This window comes from Pleurodeles waltl, chromosome 7, assembly GCF_031143425.1.
Source record: "Pleurodeles waltl isolate 20211129_DDA chromosome 7, aPleWal1.hap1.20221129, whole genome shotgun sequence".
NCBI lineage: Eukaryota > Metazoa > Chordata > Amphibia > Caudata > Salamandridae > Pleurodeles > Pleurodeles waltl.
Window position 1 is genome coordinate 1133268886 of NC_090446.1, and position 18711 is coordinate 1133287596.

An 18711-nucleotide genomic window follows, 5' to 3' on the forward strand; every position below is an offset into this window, starting at 1 on the left:
CCGCATGTGCAACCTTGCGTTTGGGACAATGTCTATGCATGAGGACATCATGCCTAGGAGTTTCATTACTAATTTGACCTGTATCTTTTGGTTTGGATACATGGCTTGTATTACATTGTGGAATGTTTGGACTCTTTGTGGACTTGGAGTGGCAATTCCTTTTACTGTGTTGATTGTTGCTCCTAGGTATTGCTGTGTTTGACACGGCAGAAGGTGTGACTTTGAGTAATTGATTGAGAAACCTAGTTTGTGTAGGGTTTCTATGACATAATTTGTGTGTTGTGAACACTGTATTTGCGTGTTGGTTTTGATTAACCAATCGTCTAGGTACGGGAACACATGTATTTGCTGCCTTCTGATATGTGCAGCTACTACTGCTAGACATTTTGTAAAAACTCTTGGCGCAGTCGTTATTCCGAATGGCAACACTTTGAATTGGTAATGTATCCCTTGGAATACAAACCTTAGATACTTTCTGTGTGAAGGATGTATTGGTATATGGAAATATGCATCCTTTAGATCCAGTGTTGTCATGTAGTCTTGTTGTTTGAGCAGTGGGATTACTTATTGTAATGTAACCATGTGAAAGTGGTCTGATTTGATGTATGTATTTAATATTCTGAGATCTAGTATAGGTCTTAGAGTTTTGTCTTTTTTGGGTATCAGAAAGTACAGTGAGTAAACTCCTGTGTTTAGTTCTTGTTTTGGTACTAATTCTATTGCCTCTTTTTGGAGCAATGCTTGAACTTCTAATCCTAGAAGATTTATATGTTGTTTTGACATACTGTGTGTTTTCGGTGGGACTGTTGGAGGGAATTCGAGAAATTCTATGCAATAACCATGCTGGATAATTGCTAGTACCCAAGTATCTGTTGTTATCTCCTCCCAATGTTTGTAAAATTGGCTTAGTCTCCCCCCCACAGGTGTTATGTGATGGGGATGTGTGACTTGTAAGTCACTGCTTATTTTGAGGACTTTTGGGGCTTTGGAATTGTCCCCCTCTATTTTTTTTGGAATTGTCCCCCTCTATATTGCCCCCGAAAACTTCCCCGCTGATATTGGCTTTGGTAAGTGGGCCTTGTTTGTGATGTTGTGGTTTCTGTAGGTTGTCCTCGAAACCCTCCCCTAAAAGGTGTTTTGCGAAATGTGCCTCTGCTCTGCGGGGAGTAGGGTGCACCCATGGCTTTTGCTGTATCAGTGTCTTTCTTGAGTTTATCAATAGCAGTGTCGACTTCCGGCCCAAACAACTGCTGTTCATTAAATGGCATATTTAGCACAGCTTGTTGAATTTCCGGCTTGAAACCGGACGTGCACAGCCATGCGTGCCTTCTTATTGTTATTGCAGTATTTACTGTCCTTGCAGGCGTATCTGCTGCATCCATTGAAGACCGTATCTGATTATTAGAGATACTTTGTCCTTCTTCCACCACTTGTTGTGCTCTTTTTTGGAACTCCTTGGGTAAGTGTTCTATCAAATGTTGCATCTCATCCCAGTGAGCTCTATCATATCTTGCCAAAAGTGCTTGTGAATTGGCAATGCGCCATTGGTTTGCTGCTTGTGCTGCAACCCTTTTGCCCGCAGCATCAAATTTGCGACTCTCTTTGTCTGGAGGTGGTGCGTCCCCCGAGGTATGAGAGTTTGCTCTCTTACGAGCTGCCCCGACAACTACTGAGTCCGGTGTTAACTGGGTTGTAATATAAACAGGATCTGTTGGCGGTGGCTTGTACTTTTTCTCCACCCTTGGGAGTTATGGCTCGGCCTTTAACAGGATCCTGAAAGATTTGTTTTGAATGTTTTAGCATTCCTGGGAGCATAGGTAGTCTTTGGTATTGGCTATGAGTGGAGGATAGCGTGTTAAACAAAAAGTCATCCTCAATTGGTTCGGAATGCAAGGTGACGTTATGGAAAGCAGCTGCCCTTGCGATCACCTGTGTGTAAGATGTACTGTCCTCAGGAGGGGACGGCCTGGCAGGGTACAAGTCTGGGCTGTTGTCCGATACTGGAGCATCGTAAAGGTCCCATGCATCGGGATCATCTTGACTCATGGCAGTATGAGTCGGGAGTGCATCAGAGGAGGAGTTGCTACTGGTGATGTGTGCACTGATGGTGGTGGAGACGGTGGTGGAGTTGTTTTCTTTGCCACCTTTGCCTGTGGCTCCTTGTCCTTTTTTTGAAAGGCAAGTTTTCTTTTTATTTTAATTGGGGGAAGAGTGGTTATCTTCCCTGTGTCTTGATGAATGTGGAGCCTCCTTTGAGTATAGTCTGGCTCTACAGCTTGAAGTTCCTCTCCAAATCTATGTTTTTGCATTTGGGAGGACAATCCTTGTTCCTCTGTATAGGAACCTGTTTTCGGCTCCGAGGCTGGATGTTTCGGAACCGAAACTTTTTCGGACGTCTTTTTAGGCTCAGAAGAAACCTTTGTAATTTCCGGCGTGGTGGTTTCTCAGTGCCGTATTTGTTCGGTGCCGCTGTCACGGTGCCAAAATTTCTCTGAGCCGATGTCTCGGGTCCGAGATTGCTGTGTGGCGGTATCTCGACCGGAGTCGGATGACTTCGACACCAGCGTGCCCTTTTTCGGTGCCTTGGCTCGGTCACCTATTTTTTGGGTTAAACCATGGCCTGTTGGCGTCCCCTGGGCTTTTGTTGACTTCTCGTGAGTCTTATGTTTCGACGTCTTACTCACAGTTTTCGGCATTTCTTCGGCCTCGAGCTCTTCCGAGTCCGACTCGTGGATAGAGAAAGCCTCCTCTTCCTCCTCGAAAAGCTCTTGTCCTGTCGGCGTCGACGCCATCTGCAGTCTTCTGGCTCTTCGGTCTCTTAACATCTTTCTGGACCGAAACGCTCGACAGGCCTCACAAGTATCTTCCTTGTGCTCTGGGGACAAGCACAAGTTACAGACCAGATGCTGATCCGTATACGGATACTTGTTATGGCATTTTGGACAGAAGCGGAATGGGGTCCGTTCCATCAGCCTTGAAGTCGCACGTGGCCGGGCCGACCAGGCCCCGACGGGGGATCGAAAAAACCCCGAAGGGCCACCGGAGCTCTTCAAAATTCGGTGTTGATCTGTTGTAACTAACCCGATACCGAACGCAAACAATACCGACGTTTTTTCAGAGATTCTAACTAACTTTCCGACCCGAAACACGGAGCGAAAAGGAACACGTCCGAACCCGATGGCGGAAAAAAAACAATCTAAGATGGAGTCGACGCCCATGCGCAATGGAGTCGAAATGGGAGGAGTCCCTGGGTCTTGTGACTCGAAAAGACTTCTTCGAAGAAAAACAACTTGTAACACTCCGAGCTCAACACCAGATGGCGGGATGTGCACAGCATGTGTATCTGCAGCTACACATGCCATCGAACATATATATATATATATATATAACTACCAATCCACCAGCCCAGGTGTGGAGGTTTAGCCACCACAGCTGCATCAGGGGGACTGCACATCGTGATTGGCTTGGCTGTAAAAGGGGCAGTCATCCTGCCACCCTCCACTTTAGCCTATTAGACCATAGACGCTGTGAAAAAATAAATGGCGGTGGTGGTGGACCGTTGGCGGTCTTTCACCTGTGCTCCCGCTGACATCTAAAAAGGGCAGGCCGGCTGTCTAGTCGGCAGGCAGTTATACCGCTGAATAAAAAAAATAGACAGTGGGACCAAACTGTCCGATGCCCTGCTCTTTGTATTTTCTGTAGCCCAGCAAGCTTTTGCTTTGGGGACTGTCAAATGCTTTCTGCCCAGTTGAATGTTCTTCATTTACCTGATCAACCGTACCTATTTAAATCACCAGATGTGATGTGTTTTTTTAAAGAGCTGCAGCATCTGTTTCCCCCTGCACCATTTGTGATGCCTCAGTAGGATATGAATTTATTACTGACATTTCTGATGTGCATTCCACTGAACAGTTGTCCCTTAAGGCTCGACACTCTAACAACAGTATTCCTTGCTGTCATCATCTCAGCGGGTAAGTGAACTTTAGGCATTGTGCCCATTTTCCATTCACAGCTTTCTTCCCAGATAAGCTGTGTAAGGAAATGCCTCTTTTTGTATGGCCACTTTCAAAATTTTGGACACATGCTGCTGGTTTTTCAACTTAGTGTGCACTGAAGCTTGCTATCCAGACCTCAGTGCCTGCCCTGACCTTGAGGTGTGTATGTAGACCTGGCTCAAACCCAATTGGCATAAGGTAACTTACTTGTAAGTACTTAGTATATGGTATCCTGGGTACCCAGGGCCTGTAGGTTAAGAGGGTCACTCCAGGGATTGCAGTGCTGGTTGTGTTACCCTGTGAGTGACCAAGGGAAAACGTGTCTCCCAGTCGGAAACTGCAGACTGAAAGAGCAGATCTGAAGTTATACTGCGACTTTACGATTTAAAAGTATGGCAAAACCCAAATCTCCCTCTGTAATATGTGTAAGTAACCCCTATGGCAGGTCTAATGAGACTAAGGCAGCATATTTCAGGAGCAAAGCAAATATTTTACCTGTTCTGACAGTAAAAACATGAAACTGTCATTTTTACTGTGGAAGGACCTGGTGGCACCAGTGGCGAGTACAGGATTGACATGCTGACCGGCTCAGCTGTGCCAACATCTGAATGGTGCGGCCAAAGTTGATACTCCAAGGTATTAAACAAGTTGCTACATTAAGCCCGACTTGATACACAAGTCAAAATTAATGTAAATTGTTGTAACAAAGATGCTACTTTGTTGCCCCAAGTCTCCTGTGCTAGTTTACAGTTGCACATAGGGTCTGTCCCTAAGACAGCTTTCTGCCCTCCTGGGGAGAAGTGCACAGAACTCTCAGGAAAGGACACACTAGAAGCCTGCGTGTGGGGTGGCGTTACCTCTCCTTGCAGGGCGCCACACAGGTGCTGGCCTAATAGGCAAGTTACAAAGGAGAAGCTGCCTTTGAAGGGCAAATGGGAAACACTTTGGAGAGAGGGGTTGCTCTATTGTTTGGGCAGACAGGCCAGCACTGGGGACAGAGGGGAAAGCCAGTTGTCGAATGTTTTTTCCAGGGTGTGTAGCCTCCTCGGTAGCCACACCTCTGGTTACAGCTAGGGAGCGCTGCACGCCGAAAGAGGGGTTATGCCATCTTAAAGGTGGACAGAATGGAGAATTCTGGGATAACCAGATGCCACACTTCGCAGGAAGGGGTCATCAGAAGAAGAGGAACCTAATATCCCATACTGACCGCGTCCTACTCTCAGGGAGTTTTGTGGGCATAAAAACGTGCATCCCTGGCACCCAGAACTCAGATTAAACTGGACCAGAGAAAAAGCCTGAAGAGGGAATGCCCTGCTACACCAAGAACCCAGCGATGAGAGGCTTCACCTGCTGAACATGGTGGTTATCAAAGGAGAAGCAGCGGAGTCTGCTGCGTCCTACTTGTGGAAAAGTTGACTTCTGAGCCCAGCCAAAGCAAGAGACTCCAAGGGTCAGTAGTTGTCTCACCTCCTGTTCGCAGCACAGGGACACAACATCTGAAGAATACTGCTGGGCCAAAATGGTAGCCCAGATTCCACAATCACCGCTCTTCAATGCCTTGCAGCACCAAGGATCAGGAACCAGCGCTCTAAAGCTGCCCTCAAGGCTGCTGGATTCGGGAGAGTTTTCAAAGTACAGCTTGGTCGCCTAGAAAGCAGGTTACCGCCAAAAGAAGGAAATCGCTGAAACCATCTGTCTGGGCAACTGGTAGCCCAGTGGCGACTGGACTTCTGACAGGCTAAAGAGGATTTCAAAGGACATTGATCTCCTGCAGCCAAGATCAACTCACCAGGCCCGTGGACCAAGGAGTAGCCATAGAAAGACCCCCACTGATCACAGCATCTTCAACATCCTTGAGCATCTTCAGCATCCTGTATCGTTTGCATCAGGACCACTCTATATAAGTCAATGGCAAGAAGGTGCCGACGCTTGAACTGGACTGACTACTACTTTTCTTCCTGATGTAAGTGTTTGAGAGCCTTACTGGTCCCCCTGACTGGCTCCCTGCTGGAGTTGGTCGCCTAACGTAACTACATAACTACAATGCACCTAAAAAAAGTTTGTGTCAAATTCATTGAATTTGCCAATGCTCGTCTACTGTTAAGTAAAAAAGTGCATATTAACTGTACCTAGTAAAGTCTGTATCTCTGGAACCCACCAGTGTATCTTTTTGTTTTTGTGTCAAAATTGCACAAAAATATAATTTATTTTTATAAATTGATGTCGGATTTGATAAGTGTATAGTGTATTTCTTCTACTTCGTTTTGGTGCTGTTTAAATGCTTTACACTTGTTCCTTTGTGCAAGCCTGGGTGCTCAGAGTCACAGCTCCCCAGGGATAAACTGAAGGTTTAACAAAAGAAACCAACTGGTCCCAAAGGGGTTGGTAAGCGTATTACATGGTGAGGCCACACAAACACACCATATAATAAAGCTGACCTTCTCACAAGCTGGTTCTATGTACTAAAGCTTCCTTTCTTCAGAAAGCTGTGGTGCTGTTCAAGGTCAGCCAAATCATCACCCTGCCAGGTTTCTATATTCCACCTCACCGCTCTAAGGAGGGGGGAGAGATTCCATTGCTTTGACCTCAAATAAGCACTCAGTTTCTACATTGATTGCAGTAAAGACTACACAGTGGACAATCAGTTTTTTTGTGGGGTTTACTAGAGTGAAGAAGAACAAGGCTGTGCAAAAGCAGACCATCTCACACGAGATCATGATCTGCATTAAACTCTGCTACTTAGTGGCAAGGAAGCAGCCTCCAGAAGGCTTGTGAGCCCACTCCACCAGGGCCAAAGCTGCTACTATTGTGTTAGCACATGGAGTTACTGTCTGAGACATCTGCCAGGCAGCTATGTGGGGGTCCCTCCATACATTCACAAAGCACTACTGTCAGGACAGCTAAGTCCGCTGAGAGGAGCACTTTGCCCACTCAGAGCACTTTGCCCACTCAGAGCACTTTGCCCACTCAGAGCACTTTGCCCACTCAGTCCTGCAGGACATTCTGGTTTGAATCCATTGAGAGACCCGCCTCTAATAGGTGCTGTTTTGCTCTCTATTCAAAAGGGGAGGAATCTGCGTCTAGAAGTCTCTATCAGAAGAACTAACTTACCTTCGGTAATGTTCTTTCTGGTAGAGTCTATCTAGACACAGATTCCTCACCCAAACCCCCATCCTCCCGGTTATTTGATTGAACCCTACCTTGTTATGATGGCCTTCACGCAAGAGGGGGAGGCCCATGGTTACGGTATGTTGCTTCCTCAAAAGCTGAAAAAGGATATGTCCGCCAGTTAGCTCTTGTTCTTAATGATCAAATCCAATGTTCTCTGTAAGATCGGAGCACCCTAACTCCGTATGTATACTTGGCAGGTTAGTAGAGCCCTTGTCTTGATGGTAGCACAAAGTGCTTGGTCGTGCACCAGATTACTATTCCTCAAAAAAGAGATGCAGAGGCCAACCGCTGCAAAAGCTTGGTGGCATGATGTGCATGGCTGAAAGCCAAACCTCTGCAACATAAGCTATCTAAGAAGAAGGAAGAAGAAAGAGGGGAAAAATTGAAAAACATCAAAAAGGTCAAGAGAGATCCAAAAATTCAAAAGCTGTTGAGGCTAAGGCCTTGCAACAGGAAATTTGTAAGCACAAGAGAAGCAGATTCTGATCCACATGGTTTGGGAACTGTTAAGGATGTATGTGCATGCAGGGAACTAAGTGTGCCATGTAGGACATGCATGAAGTGGCCCAGATCAATTTATGGTCATGCTAGAAGGTGTAAAGGTACTACCAAAGATGAGAGTGGGTAAGAGTAATGTTATGTTGGTACTCATGCAGTGCTTGTTCCACTGAGTTTGACACTGTAGAACACATAACTAACTCAGGATGCTAAAATTGCAATTGTTTAATTTTAAAAAAGAAACTTCTTTAGAGAAATGCCTTAAGGGTAATGTAAGGTGTTAGTATGAAAGTAGACTGGTAATTTGTTCCATTCATTTGCTGCTGCTGCCTCCGAGATGGCTGTGTCACCAAAAGTTACATTTCGGGTTGTGGAGATGTCGAGTAATAACTGTCCAAAGAAGGGATATCAAGACTGCACAGATTGTTCTTACTGAAACAGCCCAAGTATACTGCAGGGACTGAAATCCGTGTGGAAAATTGATGCAGGGGAAATCGAGGATGAAAAATTGCAAAAGGCCAAGATGGTGGCCTGAGTACTTGTAATCCCCACACACTTAAGAGTAATTACATACTAGAACATTTACTGTAGCCCGGACAGTCTAAGGAAGTTAAGCGAGGCCCCTAACTGCAAGTGCATGCAATATGGAGACCTTAGCGGGACTTTTTTTTTCCCACACTATCTGGGAATGCCCAGTAATAAGGAGCTACTGGCAGCAGATAAATGGGGCTTTAGCCTCCATCATCCATTTAACCTTAGATCCAGAATTTAAAATCGCCCTGTTGGGAATACTGGAGGGTTGGGACAACTCCAGCAGTCATGGGGTTTGTCACTGCCGAGATGAACAAGCAAAGGCTGAGAGACATTCATAAATTGAGGGGATTTGAGTGTAAGCAAAGGATCCGGGCGTATGGTTGGGCAGATATATAATTCCTGAGAGATTGGCAATAACTTTGTACTTAATGGATGATGTATATTCCACATTATACTTACTGTAGGATTACTGCCTATGTGTTTGCTGATGATTCAAGTTCCTCTTTATACGTTGCAGGTTATGTTTTGACCACAGCTGTTCGAATATGCAGATAAGAAGTAGGAACCATTGAGAGGAATGACCCAATGAACAATCATTAGCGCTTTAAAGAGGACCCTCTTACCAATGGGCAACTAAGGATAACATCCAATAAAAAGTTTGAAATATTCCAACAAAGTGATTCAGTCAAAAGCATTCTGGGATTTCCACAGAGGTCAGGGTGTAACTCGAGGCCATGTAGAGTAAATTAAAGGAGGGTCATTATGGACAAAAGATTAAACAGTTGGAGTGATCCACTTGGATCTCTCCATTGCTTTTGAGACTGTGACTATCTACTTCTCCTACAGTGAGTAAAGGAGGCGTGAGTAGGGGAAGTTGTTCTCCAGAAAGTCTTGTCTTTCCTAAAGAGGGCATTACACAGTCAGTGAAATTGGGTCACTACAACTCCCACAATGCTATTTAGTATTTATGTGTATCCTGTCCTGCATAAGATCACTGTATCGTAAATACTCTTTGATGAACAATGCATATCTAGTCTGCAAGGTCAGTGGAAAAACTATGCACTTGCTTAGAAACAGTACATTAAGGAATGGGACACAAGAAAATGGGGTCAGATGAACAAAGAATTTTGTGATCTCAAAAGCTTCCATTCAGAGACTGCGGCTGCAAAAATGCTTTTTTGCAATGTACAAAACTCAATTTAGTAGTCTGCAACTCTCAATCTTTAAAAAAAAAAAAAAAAAAAAAAAGGAGTCATGTTATCTTTAAGGGAAAGAGGTTGCATTACAAGAAAACTGTTTATTTTACTGAACGACAATCACAGACATGGTGGTCTGCTGACTAAAGCAGGCCACAATCCCTATCACCGTCTCCAGTTGAATTGAGTTCCAATTTGCGACCTACTTCATGAAAATGTATGAGGTAGGCCGGATTGTGACCCACCCCGAATCTGAATTTTCCAAACAGATATATTTTTTGTAACATAGTTCTGTTCAGAAAAGTATTTACTGGTCTCATATCTACTGGTCGCACACTATGCATCATGTATTAAAGTTAAAAAATCTGGACTGAGACACAGTCAACATTGTCCGTGTGATAGCTCTTGTTTTAAAAAACTTTAAGGCATGATATACAGCAGGCAGCGCTGCTGTGCAACATGGCCAAACAAAAATTGTTGAAACCAATAGATTTCGCATAGGCAAAACATATTGGCTTTGCCGCTTGTTGTGTTGAGGCACAGGGAGATTAAGTGATTTACCAGTAAGCACAAAATGTTGACCTGAGGCCAAGGCTAGGGAGAGGAGGTGGCATCCTCTGGGGAGAGAATGTGGCATAAGGGCCAAAGCTGCCGACTATGTAGCTGGGAAACTGGGTTCAAACTGGGTTCAAGTCTCGGCATCTGCGCAACAGCCTGTGATTCTGGGCAAATCATTTGATCTCCCTGTGTCAATGACACAATGAATGTGCCCTTGTGTAAAGTACTTGGGGCTCATGTGAAGCGCTCCAATATCTTTGGGTAGTGTTTGCGCTATATAAACCTGCAAAACAATTTTGGCAAAAAAAAGGGAAAAGCAGGTTGTGTTTAGGCATGGGTAGATTAAGTGATTTGCCCATAATCACAAACTGTTGAACTGAGGTTAGGGATGTGATTCTGCTTGGCATGCCAGGAAGATGATTCATGATCAAGTTGTTTGTACAGAATAACATTGAACATCAGGACGATCATGGACTAAGCACATGCAATTCTAGTGAAACCCTCACATACGTTAACAAAAAGATGAACAATGGTCATACAGTGCATGTGCAGAATGAGTGCTTGACATTAACATTTGCGCGGAGTGCAAACATTTTACTGGTGTAATGCTGGGAGGAAGGAACATACGAGACTGTATAGCATGCAGCATTTACAACACGACAGAAGTTATCTCGGTTCTTGAATAATGCTGTGTGCAACACGTGTCTGCTTTTTGGGTTTTGTAAACCAAACTCCTTGTATGGAGCTGGGAAACTGGTTTTAAGTCTCCGTGCTGGCTCAACAGTGTGTGATTCTGGGCAAATCACTTAATCTCCTTTTGCCTACATTAATGAATGTGTTCTTGTGTAAAGTAACTGGTGTTCATGTAAAACGCACCAATACCTTCCGGTGGTGTTTGCACTATAAAAAAAAAAATGCAAACAAAAAATAGGACATGCAGGGTCAGGGGAGGGGATCCGTGTACAGCAACGGGAGTTCAGCAGGGGGCAAGCAGTGACAGGCAGGAGGTGGTGTTGGTCGGGGGGTGGGGCAGTCATGTGGGTAGGCGTGGGGAGAGTAAGTGATTTGCCCATAATTTGAAAGATGTCTAGTTTACTGCAATAAAATAAAATTCCAAAAAAATATCTGCAGGCACGAGAGGGAGAAGGGTGACAACAAGATTGGAGAACAGCGACGTCCTGAAAACGCATGCATATGTGCTCATTTAAAATGAAAAAAATTTACCTGCAGATTGAGCAGCGAGTGGAAGGACACTGGGAAGTAGCCTGTGATTGGAAGCTGTACTTGGTCCAAGCTCCACACCTCTGCATGGATGGCAAAGCAGAGCAGGAAGTGAAAGCAGCCGATGTGCTAGCCAATCAGGAGCACGTAAATTGACGTTGGAATCGACGAATGGTAAGTTCATTTAAGCAAGGGGTGGGTTCTAAGCCCCTTTTTCAGATCTTTTTCTTTCCTTTAATAAAAGAAACTTCACAAGCACTGTGCAGGAAAAACCTAAAATGACCATCTAACCTTCAGTTACTTACCTGTAACTCCAGTTATGCAGCACTGGTATCTTTCACATGCTTGAATCATTCTAAGTTGTTAGGCTGGGAATCCTCTGCAACTTTAAATAGCAGAAAAGTGTGTTAAAATGGTGACAGGCTTCAACAACAGTGTTTCTTTAGTAGCACATCCACCTCATTTGAAACAACACAAACTTTAGCCAATGAGGTGGAAGTGCTAAGCGCTCCTACCTCCCAGGGAGTAAACCATATTTCAAATTTCATACCACCAGTGTGAGAAAAGTACTATATACATATATTAAATATATTTCATACATTCACATGCAATCCTCCCTTATTGTTGCATATTTACATTTCTTATGGATACTTCTAACCTCTAACCGCAGATTCCTCACCTTAAAATACTTCCTAGGTGCCAGACTGGATCTAGAAAACGTCTCTTAGCAGTGCTCCTGCACACCACTAAGTGGTGCTGTGTGGTTTGGCATTAGCTCCATATTTGACAGAGCAGACCCCGCATACAAGTGCAACCCTTATAGAATGATGTTAGTTCCTTTCTTTCAGCACCTTCCAATGCAGAACCAGAGCTCTGCTCCTTATTTTGTCGGTTTCCCGAAAACCTCTGGAAAACAAATTCCAGTGTGCTAAGAAGTGATGCCCCTGCCAGAAACCACAGGTTTCAAACAATGCTATGACTGCAGACAACAGATGCCATCCCACCACACTGAACCCAAAGAGCAGGCGTGAGGATCCTCATGACGGGAGTTGTTCACTGTCAATGTCTCCGTTTGCTGATCCAATACCTCAGCTGATGCTAGCGTGCCCCAAGCTTCCAGGGTCGCCTGCAATGGCACAGCCGATTGAAGCCTTCAAGGAACCCATGTGGCAGATTTTTGGCTCAATTACATTTCCCTCTGGCATGCCATTGGGCCCCAGGGAATCACACAGGCGCTCAGTCGTGTTACCACTAGCGGATCTGTCGTTAGTGCAATTTGATCCTTTGGTGCCTGTTTCGGGTCCCATAGAGAGAGTGGTACAGCCTACCACTTTAGCTCCAGGACATGCTGTGGACTCTTCCACATGCGAAGGACTCTTCAATGTTGATGCTGATGCGGGTGCAGGAAGAGAATCCAGTACTGATACAGATGTCAGACACTGAACTGGTTTCAGCTCAATTTTAACCAATGTTGCGCAATGAGGTTAAAAAAGCAGAGCTGGTCATCAGACATCCAGACTCTGACCTAGTGCCTCTACAAAAGGAATACATGCCAGCAGAAGCTGTTTTTAGCTGATGCAGATCTAGGATGGATAGAGTTGATGGTGGTGGCATTCTCTCCCCTACCTACACTGATGTCTTTTACATGGATTTGCAAGAGGCCATTGATAAAATAAGCTATCCACGCTGATGTTGATCCCACTGGGAAAGACATTTGGCATCAGTGTTACACTTCACGGACATAAGTGTCTTTGCTCGACTGGGTTTTCTGGGATTTAAAGGCCTGCCTCATGGATTAAGGCCTTTATTAACTACAGTATTTTTATTTGAAAGTCATAAGCAAACCAGAAGAACTGGCATCACACCCTCATTCAAAGTAATACAAAGCAACTAACATTACATTTACCAGAAGGAAATACAATTTAAACAGGATTATGGTCAATGATGGGTCACACCTTTTCGGCGAGAAGGCAGAGTGTGCTGGTGCACTCTTTATAAAAAAAATTTTTAAAAAGTAAAGCCACAGTGCACTACTTGGATCTATTGATTGATCCCTGCCATGCAGTTACCACAGTAATTCCAAAAGTTCCAAAGGTATTCCAGAAGTCTAGGGTATAGGCAAAGGCAGCTTCCCTAACCGGTACAGCAGTCACCTCGGTCATTTACAGGGCACTGGACTCGCAGACAATGTGCAGGCCAACGGGGGTATCTGTCCTTCCACTCCTTTCCCCTAGCTGCAACAGCCACCGAATCGTTTTAGGTTTTCACTTGGTGGCACATGCCCACCCATTGGGGGACAGGAACCCCCAATGGGTGGGCATGTTGATCCATCACGTCCAGCAGATGGGCCTTCTAAATCGCTCAAAATAGCAATCCCCACCTTTTCTTTTTGCCAGCTAAATATTTTCCGACACCACAGTGGATTTCTGAAAATCTGTCCATTTTGCTGCAAGATGTGCAAGTGTTACTGTTCAAAGGTTCTCCCTAGAGGGGTATCGACTCCAAAATAGGAGAGGGCTGTTACTCTCACTGTATCCTTGTACCGAAGACCAACAGGGATCTCAGGTCTATTTTGGACCTTCAGTCTCTAAATGGACAAATTCAAAACACTCATGCTAGCCTCAGATCATGTCTGCCATGGACACGGACGACTGGATGGCATCCTTTGACTTGCAGGATGCACATTTTCATATTCTTTCCCTGCAGTCCCGCAGATTTAACTGCAGTTCAAGGTAAGACTAGGAGCATTATCAGTTTGACATGCGCCCCCTTCTCACCATTGCCCTTTGGGTGTTCACAAACATGGTGGTGGCCTCTCTCGCCCTTTGGAGGTCAGGAATACCAGTTTTCGCGTATCTCAGGACATTGTTTACTGACAATGAGCCGAAGTCAGCCTGACTTCTTCTCAGACACTCTCCATCAGGGACATTCTGAATACAGTTCAATTTGGTGCCTTCCTCCCCAAGAGTTTAGGACATTCAGGCTATGATCACAATTTTCCATCCTCTGTCCTGGATCTCAGTGAGGTCGACTTTGAGACTGCTGGGCATGATGGACTCCTACATCCTGCTGGTCAAGCATACCAGGTGGCATATGTGGGCTCAGCAGTGGGATCTGAAGTATCAGTGGGCCCAGCGTCATAGAGACATCCTCTGACTACATCCAGGTTTTGGAGGAGACTGCAACAGATCTGCACTGGTGGCTATTGGCCTGTGACCGGGACAGCAGCGGACCCCTATCCCTACCACACCCAAAGCTGACAGGGGTGATTGATGCACCACTTCTGGGTTGGGGAGGCCACCTGGTGGAGGTGGAGATAAGAGGATTCAGGTCTCTAGCAGAGGCCCAGCTCCTTATTAAACTCTTGGAGCTCTGGGCCAATGCCTTCATTCTGTCCCATCAAAGGAAGGCCTGTACAGGTGCACAGAGACAACACCACTGCTATGTGGTGTTGCAACAAACAGGGCGGAGTGGGGTCAAGGGCCTAATGCCAGGAGGAACTACACCTCTGGAAATAGCTGGACCATCAAGGCATTTTCCTGCTGGTGAACCACCTAGGAGGATCTCTGAATGTCAGGACGGACAAACTCAGCAGGTGATGCCTAGTGTATCACAAGTGGCAGTTACACCTGTAGGTGATGCTAGGTCTCTTCTGTGATTGGGGAGAACCATGGTTCCATCTATTCACCATTGTTGAGAATGCACAATGTCATCAGTGTGTGCATTGGAGTTTGCCAAGTGTCTCTCGCTAGGAGACTCGCTCGACCTAGATTGGAACTTGGGACTCCTGTATGCCTTACCACCAATAACTCTTCTGCCCCGAGTTCATGAAGAAGATCAGGACAGGCTGAGACCAAGTCATTCTATTGGCCCCATATTGGGTATGGAGAGTATGGTCTCGAGAGCTCCAGAGCTTGAGCATCTGTTCTGTAATTAGGCTGCTCTTCTGGGAGGACAAGCTGTTGCAGCAACAGAGCAAGGTTCTGCACCTGGATCTTTCTAATACCCACCTTCAACCATGGAGATTGAGCAGCGACAGATGAACACCTTTGACCTTCCTCCTGCGCCGGCTAACTTTATCTTGGCGTCCCTCAACAAAAACTGTATATGACTAGTGTAGAGACAAATTTGTAGTTTGGTATGGCACACACCACACTGGCTCACTCCAAGCCAACTTATGTGATGTTTTGTTGTTTTGTCTCTCGCCCGACAAAGGCTAAAGGGTACAGTTCGGTTGCTGGACCTGCCCTCATGGTTTAAATCACTGGTTGGGATCTGTGTTATTGAAAGGCCTATAACACTTACCCCCTCTCCTATTCTCATGCCACAGTGGGACCTTGACTTGGTCCTCACATACTTCTGGCTCTCTGTGTTCACTCTCCACACATAACCTTCTTCACAAACTGGTTCAGCAGCTGCAAGCATACTTCTTGCCGAATGTTGAGAAGCTGTTCTAAGTCGGTCAAACCATCACCCTGCTGGCGCTGTATGTTCCACCTCAACACTCTAAGGAGGAGGAGAGATCCCCCCCACCGCCTGGACCCCAAGAGAGCCCTGAGCTTTTATATCAATCATACCAGAGAACATGGATAGAAGACTGTTGGAAATGGCCATCTCCACAGGGTAACTCCCAAACCTTTTGCCTTCCTCCTCCTACTTTTTGCTGGATTTCTGCTTGTTCGCCTTTGGACTCTGTGCACCTTACCACTCCACTACTAACCAGTGCTAAAGCTAAGGTGCGGGTATTCACTCGCCTACACATGGTTTGATTGGCATATACCTGATTAGCACATTTAATTTTCGCGTAAGTCCCTTGCAGATTGGTATACCATATATCCAGGATCTGTAAATTAAATGCTCTCAGTGGGCCTGCAGCACTTATCGTGCCACCCACTTAAGTAGCACCTTAAAATATGTTCCAGGCCTGCCATTGCAGCCTGAAAGCAGTGTCCCACTGCCATGTCGATTTAGGTAGGTCCTAGGCAGCCGCTAGGGCAAGGATGGGCGTAAATTAAAAGGTAGGACATGTACTTTTAAGTTTTACATGTTTTAGTAGTGATAAGCTCCCAAATTCGTTTTTCACTACTGTGAGGCCTCCTCCCCCACTCATGGGATAACATTGGGGATTCTTTATTATATTTAATAAGTTGTAATTCCTAAATGAGAGGAGGTAGATATGGCACATTTGGTAACAATGAACTTGTAACGATAAACCCTCTTTAACGGTAAAGTGAAATTTGTCCTTACAAGTTTGAAATTGCCACTTTTACAAAGTTAGCATTTTCCTGCCCTTCGCCTTCTGTGCCTGCAGCCTGCCTTAGGTCACATGACGAGGTGTAACTAGCAGATGAGACTTTGTGAATTTATCCCAGAAAGTCACACAATAGTGGGATTAGCAGTGTCTGAATGGCCATTCCACTTCCAGGGGGTGGAGAGTGTAGGTGAGCACAGCCCCAACTGCACCTGAATAGTCTGTGCTCTGCCACCACACAATAGGCTTAATAACCCTGAATTGTCAGTGGAGTCACCTAGGAGCCAGGGCAGAGGAGGCAGGAAACTCTTGGAACTTCAAAGAACCTTTCTGGAAACTTCTCCCACCTTCTAGGAGCAGGGGTCTCAGTCCCACTCTTCAGTTCACTACTGGACCTGCGGAAGGACTCTCAAAGGAATGCCTACTGCTATGACCTTTTGTGCGCTCTGCCAGACTGCCGCTGTACCTGGAAAGACTTGGGTTGGCTGCCTGGAGCCTGTCTTGAACCCTCAAAGGCCAGTCCTGCATCTTCACATGCACCCAGGAATTCCAGAAGTGACTCTAAAGGCTAGTTAGCTGGCCTCCTGTTCAGAGCCACAGGGACATAATAGACTCCCACCATCTTGAACCTGCACCTGGACCCGGCTTTAGTAACTCCTGACCCCCCCCCCCCCCAAAGATGTCTCCATTCACTCCTGGACCCTTGGTTGTGGTATTAAAGGTGCCCAGATGGCAAATTTCCAAAACTGAACACTTAAACAAAATCTGACCAAAAAGTGCTTTGAGAACCAGTAGGAGAACAAGACCAACCTGCTCGCTTATCCGCCCGAGGTTCATCACTGGCTGGATTGACTTCGGGGCTTCACCAACTACATTCTTCACCATTGTAGCAAATGTGTTTCAGCAGTCCTTCACCGAAGAGGTATTCAACCTTGTGGAACTGTCTTTGGCTACAGCCTTATGCTTCGCCCTGCTAGACATTTTTGACTTCCACCTCGACGACTAAGTCGAAAAAAGTAGAAATCTTCACCGCACTTTCGCTCCATGGCTCTGACGACGATGCTCCCTTCTCAGACACTCCTGCAGCCTTGCCCTACTGAACTTCTACCTTCTCAGAGACTTTTTCTTCAAAACTTTGCTAAGTCTGGAGGTAAGCACTGACCGTTCCTGAGCCACTTCATGTATCCGAACCGCGCTCCATCGCGGTCAGCCTTAACTTCTACCTTTGCCCCGGTCTAGCGCGACCAGATGTCACTTTTCACATTCAAGCGCTATTTTGAACCTTGCACTTTAAAAATTCATAACCCCAAGTCAACTAATTGGATTTTGATGGTTTTGGTGTCAAATAATGTATTATACAATATTGTATTTTTCTAAATCGATTGGGATTTTTATTGTGTTTTTACATTATTATTGAGTGTGTGCTGCATAAATATTTTACACAGTGCCTTTAAGTTAAGCCTGGCTGCTTTTTGTGCCAAGCTACCCAGGGTTAAGCACAGGTTAATAGAGTGACTTTTGTGGTTCACCCTGCAAGGGGACTGTGGATGTTGCTTGACCAGGGCTCACACCCCATCAACCATCAACCCTGTTTCCCATAATGATCAGCTCATACTGCGGTTTGCTGGAGTAACAAAAGGCTAGGACATACAGAAACGGACTGTCTCCTGCTGGTTTCTACTCTGCATTAAGATCTGCTACGCATTGGCCAAAAATCAGACTCCAGAAGAACTGTGAGCTCCTTCCACCAGGGCCATGGCTGCTACCACCGCATTGGCATGCAGAGTTCCCGTCATCGGCATCTGCCAGGCAGCTACGTGGGCATCACTCCAGGCGAAGCACTACTGTCTGGATGGCCAAGTCCACTGAGAGGGGCATTCTGCCCACTTGGTCATTTAGGACTTTTTGGTTTGAAACAATTCACAGCCCCACCTCTTAATTGGCACTGCTCTAGTATCTATTGTAAAAGTGAGAAATCTTCAATTAGAAGTCTCTAGCAGAAGAATAAGTTACCTACCTTTGGTAATGCATTTCAAGCACAGACAATTTCTAATCACAGATCCTCCCATCCTCCCTGTTCTGTGAACTGGACTCCAAATCCATGAATAAAATCACAAGTCTAGGAGTCTGGGCACTGGTTGCTACCAATTTGCTTGTGGGGCTCTGCGTCTGGGGCACAGACAACATCAAAAGCAACTGACATCAGGTGTGGGAGTAGTGCCTATTTAGGCTCTGCACACAGTGGAACAGCATCACTGCGTAGCCGCATGGTGCTACCTCCAGTGCG